This window comes from Epinephelus lanceolatus, chromosome 1 (assembly GCF_041903045.1).
Source record: "Epinephelus lanceolatus isolate andai-2023 chromosome 1, ASM4190304v1, whole genome shotgun sequence".
NCBI classification, from domain to species: Eukaryota; Metazoa; Chordata; class Actinopteri; order Perciformes; family Serranidae; genus Epinephelus; species Epinephelus lanceolatus.
The window spans coordinates 25,128,469-25,134,605 of NC_135734.1; the positions used below are offsets into that span (position 1 = coordinate 25,128,469).

Sequence of the window (6,137 nt, forward strand, 5' to 3'; positions counted from 1 at the left end):
AACTGAATAAAGAATCTTACTGTGGGTCTAAGAAAATGTCTTAAGATGCTGAAACTCCAGTAATGTTACCAGGTCTGTGCACAGACATAGCTAGGCCCCTGAAAAGGTCCAGTGAATGGGCCCCCCTGCTCTGTCTCTCCTAGTTTCAATAAATTTCTCAGGTCAGGCTGCTATTTTCATTTTTTCAAAATCGTTGAGGACAAAACAATTACCCTTAACATATTCATCAGAGGGGAAACAGGCTATATTTCATACATATCATGTAGCAGTGCCACACACCACATAATTTGTAGCCTCAGCTAATTTGCAATACCTATTTGGCACTTAAAAGTATGTCAAACTCAATACTAAAATATATACAGAGCAGCACAAAACATAGTGTCAAAGTCGCCTCTTGTTTTTAAGTCATATGATGTTCAGTAAATAAATTCAACATACAGTGGTAACTGAAATAGCTCCAGGAACTAAACTCAGGAATTGGGACAGAGATGTTTTTGTTTCTGAACATACACGTGTCGATGTGTATATTGTGGACAGTGATATCCTGGAATAGCTAACTACCCTGAGATGAACTGCAGGCTGTAGGCCAACTTGTTTTTAAACTGTAATGAAGCGCTCCAGTTTCATGATTTATTGGACAACATCGCCCCCTGGTGTCATGAGAATGGGTTTTGTTTTGATTGTAAGCACTTGTGTAGCTGACATACATCCATGTTGGGTTTGCATACAGCTTACTGCCAACTGTTACACACTGCACACAAACAGTGAATTATAAACCCACATATTTGACAGAGGAGGCAAGTAACAAGGTAAACCAGAGTAATTACATGCACAAAGCACTTTTACATTACTTGAGCACTTCCTGTATTACACTTTTTCTCAACCACATTTCAGAGGGAAATGCTGTACTTTTTCATTTCACAATTTCTTTAATAGTTTTGCTTGCTTTGCCACTTCACTGATTTCTCACTCATGACAAATTAAGAATGCAAACCCAGTACAATGTGAAGCAATTTAATAACTTGAAACTTCAATGTGCTTCTCATATTTTGTCCCCCATTTAACATAAGACTGCAATCTAATGCACCCTATGACAAGTGGCATGTTGACTTTATTCTTTAACACACCATGTGAGTCTTTGTCTAAGTCAATTGTCTAAGACAGTGATACTCACACTACAGCCTATTGACCAAATTCGGCATGCGGCTGAGTGGCCCCCAAACCATTTTCTAATTCACAATGTAAATACATTTGTATGTACTAATAATAGAAGGTTCCAGGGTGCATAAACAGCATCAAAATAGAGCTTGTGTAATAAAATAAAGTGCCACGGGAGGATTTTCCACATCCCTATCAGAGGTCTAGGCTAGGCCTTGAGTTTCCTTTAATCCCTGAACTGCCCTTGTGTACACCTGATATATGCAGGGCTGCTGTGACTGGTTCCAGGCCTTCTGTCATTTTGCAAAAGCCGCCCCAAGGAAAGCAGGTTGAGTATTATTTGTCCAATGTGTTAAATTGTGCTAATTAGCAGTGGTAGTAAATACTTACCATGTGCCATGTTCTGATAAATGGCCTCACTAAAGAAAAAGGTATCCACTTCCGCTGCCGAAACCCGGGATCGAACCAGGGACCTTTAGATCTTCAGTCTAACGCTCTCCCAACTGAGCTATTTCGGCACGTACATACCTATCTTACCCCAAAAGGAAACATATAAATATATCCAAACCCTATATATACGCCGGTACATGTCTGCACACTGATATTATCTTTGTAACGTTGGTTTTATTTCCCCCTGACAGCTAACGCTTATCTAGTTAGCTAGTTAGCTAGCTAGCCGCACTTAGCTAGCTACACAGCTCTGCTAACGATCCCTTTGAATTGAGTGTGGAGACCGCAGGAGGTTTCTTACCCAACAGGACGCTGCTTTCGAAGAAAACGCGATACCGACGATAAAATAAAACTATGTCAGCGACTAATTGCAGCAGTAACACCAGAGGAGTACACCAGTGGAGAGATACAAACATTTAGCTGTTAAGGTAGAGCTGTTGTAGCCAACGGTTGAACACAAGATGGCGCCACAGGTTACCACCGTTACCACGAGCCGCCGGTTGGCTGTTGTTCACTGTGGACCTCTGAAAATATCATTGGATTAATGGCAAATCCCATTAGGCTTGTTAAATTCGTAATAAGCGTGTAGGCCTACTTATCATTTTCTTTCAGTCTCACTTCCTGTTTTTATCTTGTGGTGCACTTTCAATCAAAGCCTCTATTTCAACCAGGCCTGACTGAGGAGATTTGCATTTGAAGAAGTTTTGTTGTGTAGATTGAGTCAGGTTGAATTCATATGAAATCAAAATACTTGTTCTTCCCACAAACACAATCAAAACATACAGTGAATATGTTAATACATTTCGCACAATTTCTTCTCTGTTATGTGGACTAACAGATGAAAAGCATGCATTATCATAGGTTTACCAACCTTAAGTGCAGTGTATCATAGCTTCATAGGAAATTAAGCCTACATGATAGCATATGCAGTGGTCCATATATGTCACATAGGCTACTATACATATATACTGAAGTGCTTCTTTGCTTTGCAGGGCTATAATCAACAGACAATTGTAGCCACTCCCGAGGTACAGATTTCACCATTCATACAGTGGTCCTCGAACAAATGGACTTTGATTGAGACTTTGGATGCTGAGATCAAACATCTTACCATCAGATAACACTGAAATCTAAAAAAAAATCCTCTGCAAAAACTGGGACCAGCAAGTACAGTAAGTCTCATCAAAGCCCTGACAGTCTTTTGTTCTTTTTCCTATCCGTCACTGAGCTCAGGCAACAGCCAAAACATTTTTCAAAGTCACTATTGGTTGAATGTTTTCCATAAATCACAAAAGAGGAGGGCAGGGTGGGGGACTATAAATACTTACTTGGCTATTGTGTGTGTGTATTTCTGGATGACACCCAAACATGAAGTCATTTTTACAGTAGGATGGGGCAGGAGCACTATTGTAAGACTCTACCGGGCCAACACTGGTAGAAAACAGTAAAGCTAGCTAATGTTATCAGCCTGCACTTTGTTTTTCTCTTTTTTCCAGTGGGGCTCTGCAGTGATGCAGTGTCGTCCCTTTATTAGTCATATGATGTCCCGATGCCAGCTTCTATGCCTCCCTTCTCTTCTCTCTTTCCCCTCTAATCTCCCCTCAATACTGCCACTCATTCTCCCTCTCTCTGGCTCGCTCTCTGTTTCTCTCCCTCACGTTTTTGTTCCTCTGTCATCCCCCAAGGTGACTTTCCTTCCTTCACAGACACTGCAGCTGTTCCTCGCTTTGTTCTGGAAGGCCTGGATGTGGATAAGAGATGAGAGAGATGCAGACCGGGCAGAATAAAGAGAAGGAGAACCAAGGGAGGAAATGAGGGTGTGAAAGAGGAGTGGACTGATGAGATTATCAAGCAGAATGGAGGAATCTGTGTTGTTGACTCACTGCATAAATCAGTAAGGCAACAAACAGACTCTCTCTAACACACACACACACACACACACCACATGAGCAGACAGATTTGTTCTGGTAAAATAAAAAATGAAGTGTCAACATCAAGAGATTGAGCTGCCTCGACAGATGCTTACCTGACTAACAAGTTTCATCTTCATTAGTACTGGTGATTAGCACAGTTGTCACATCACAGCGAGGGTTCACCACAGTCAGCATTAAATACTGCAAGTATCTGGGACAGAGTTTCTAAATTTAGGGATCAGAGAGACAGGGTGTGGAAACAGGAGATGTAGAGAGGGAGGGGCAGCTGGGAAAAAAAGAGTGACAGATTCGGACAGTAAGGTCCAGAGGAGGAGGGGTGGCGAACTTCCCAAGTCACAGTGAGCAGGATGAATCCAAGCAGTTCCTTAAGAAGACTGTAGAAATACAACTGCAATGGTGATGGAAGCACACTGACAAACTTTCTATTTGAACGGGCTGTCTTTCACGAAAATAACAAACGTATCATATTTAATTCTTCCATATATAGATCACATTCTTGTGAGCTCTTAAATTGTCTACACAGACATGTATACTATACATTTTCATGTATAATTACATGTCCTGATAGGTAAAACATAAATATATTTAAATCAACTACAACCACAGGTGGGACCGCAGACTGTGTAATAAAGATGGAGGACATGACAGCTTCCCTAAAGTGAAGCCAAAATGTCTCAATCACCCCCTGCTGGCTGGCTGCAGTGTAGGTCATAAATCCCCCTCCCTCCATGTTAGCGGATTGAACATGGGTTAAACAAAAAAAAAAAAAAAAAGCAAAGTACACGTCAAATATTTCCCAAAGATGGTATCTGTCATTTTAGGTAGTTCTTATCATTCTAATTTATGTTCAAGTGTTCAGTTTAGTTTATTGCTATAAAACTAGGTTTGACAGCTGTGTGTGCAAGTCAGTGTGCTCACAATCAGTGGCGCTGCTCGTGATTGGTGGGACGGGTGTATAGGCGGGACCTCGATGCCATAGAGATCGCTACTGTGCAGACTCTGGCTCCAAATGACATCACCAGTGCAAGATGTCAGCAGCTGTATCAGGGATATTTTGGCTTAATTTTTGTACAGTGGGAGGAAGTAGACACGCGCTGTTCATCAGTCATTGGGTGGGACCAAATCATTGTTTTGGAAATCACAAGTAAGAGTGCTTTCACATCTGCCCTGTTTGGTTCGGTTCAATCAAGCTCAAGTTCGTTTAGCCCCTAGGTGTGGTTTATTTGGGCAGGTGTGAACACGGCAATTGCGGGTGTGCACTACAACAACCAAACGAAGACCTTTTTGAGAAGGTGGTCTTGGCCCGTATACAAACAAACTCTGGTACGATTGGTTTGTGGTGAGAACGCATTCCAACTGTGATCTGAACCAGCTGCAGTTGCATTATGCATTGTTGTAGTTGGAGCAGCGCCTCATTTTCAAACTGTATGGTTTGTCTAAATGAACAATGACCAGTGCTAAAATCAACCTGCGTAGCTGTCCCTCCATTGTCACATTAGAAAGTGTCACATTCATCTTGCAAGTGTACTCTTCTTCAACGTTCTGTTTACTTACTGGATTTTTCCCGCATGGAAATTCTGACCAATCAAGAGCAGCTTTCTTGTGCAAGGTATTTGATCTGGTCCACTTGTAAATGCTGCCGTGAGAACACGAACCATCTCTAGGCAATTATGCAACTTTGTGACAAAATTAGTCCCTGATTCGGAAGTCTCAAGTCTTTGCTCTCAGTCCCAAGTCAAGACTGGCAAGTCCCAAGCCTTGACTTTATCTAGTCATGATGTGCTCTTCACCAGATGTAAAATCATTTTAATAGAGTAATAATATGTCAAACAAATTAAAAAAAAAAAGCGAATTCTTTATAAAATTTGTTAAAAAGAACGTTTGCTGGAAGTTGTTGCATCTCTGTCTGTAAATTCTGACATGCACATTTTACAATCTGCTATTAATTTTTTTTTGTTGACCACTGCATAGTTTTTGTATGTGAATGAAATAATCGTCAGTATCATTTTTTCCAACTGGTGCTCAGTAACTTAATATAAGGTCTCCATGGTTCCCTCCTATAACATGACTGGATGCTATTGGATTGCTTTAAAGAAAGTGGATCCGGGGAATTAAGTGTTGACTTGGAATTAATTCAGATTCAGGAAATTAAGGGAGATAATTGATTCATGGCACACTTTTTAAATAACACAGTTTTTAATATTTGGGCTTGGGGGAAGGTATGACATATTTTCATGTCAAAAGGCTCAAGTATAAGTGAACACACTGAAGAAGACTTTCTGTTGAAACGTCTGTGTTTCTGGTAATGCCACCCAAGTTGGTTTATTAAATTTACCAAAAGGACATTTATGAGTGCTGGCATCTTTTCTTTTCTTTTTGCTGTTTTTGGCCGTGCACCTGTCGAGTGGATTTATTTTGAGAATGCTTGCTTCTTTCCTACATCAAGTATAAGTGAAGTCATGGGTGACTGATGTTAAAGTTCAAATCAGGTCTGAAGTCATCAAATTTGTGACTCGAGTAGGACTCAAGTCCAAGTCAAGTGACTCAGGTCGACACTTCTGACAACAACTAATAAAACGTGTATGAACTGACACT

General features: G+C 40.8%; 1 non-coding gene across 1 annotated transcript; it reads right to left on the bottom strand.

Moving 5' to 3' along the window:
* Positions 1-1,603: 1,603 nt before the first annotated feature.
* Positions 1,604-1,676, bottom strand: trnaf-gaa (transfer RNA phenylalanine (anticodon GAA)). Its single transcript has one exon. It is a non-coding gene; the product is annotated as a tRNA-Phe (tRNA).
* Positions 1,677-6,137: the final 4,461 nt, after the last annotated feature.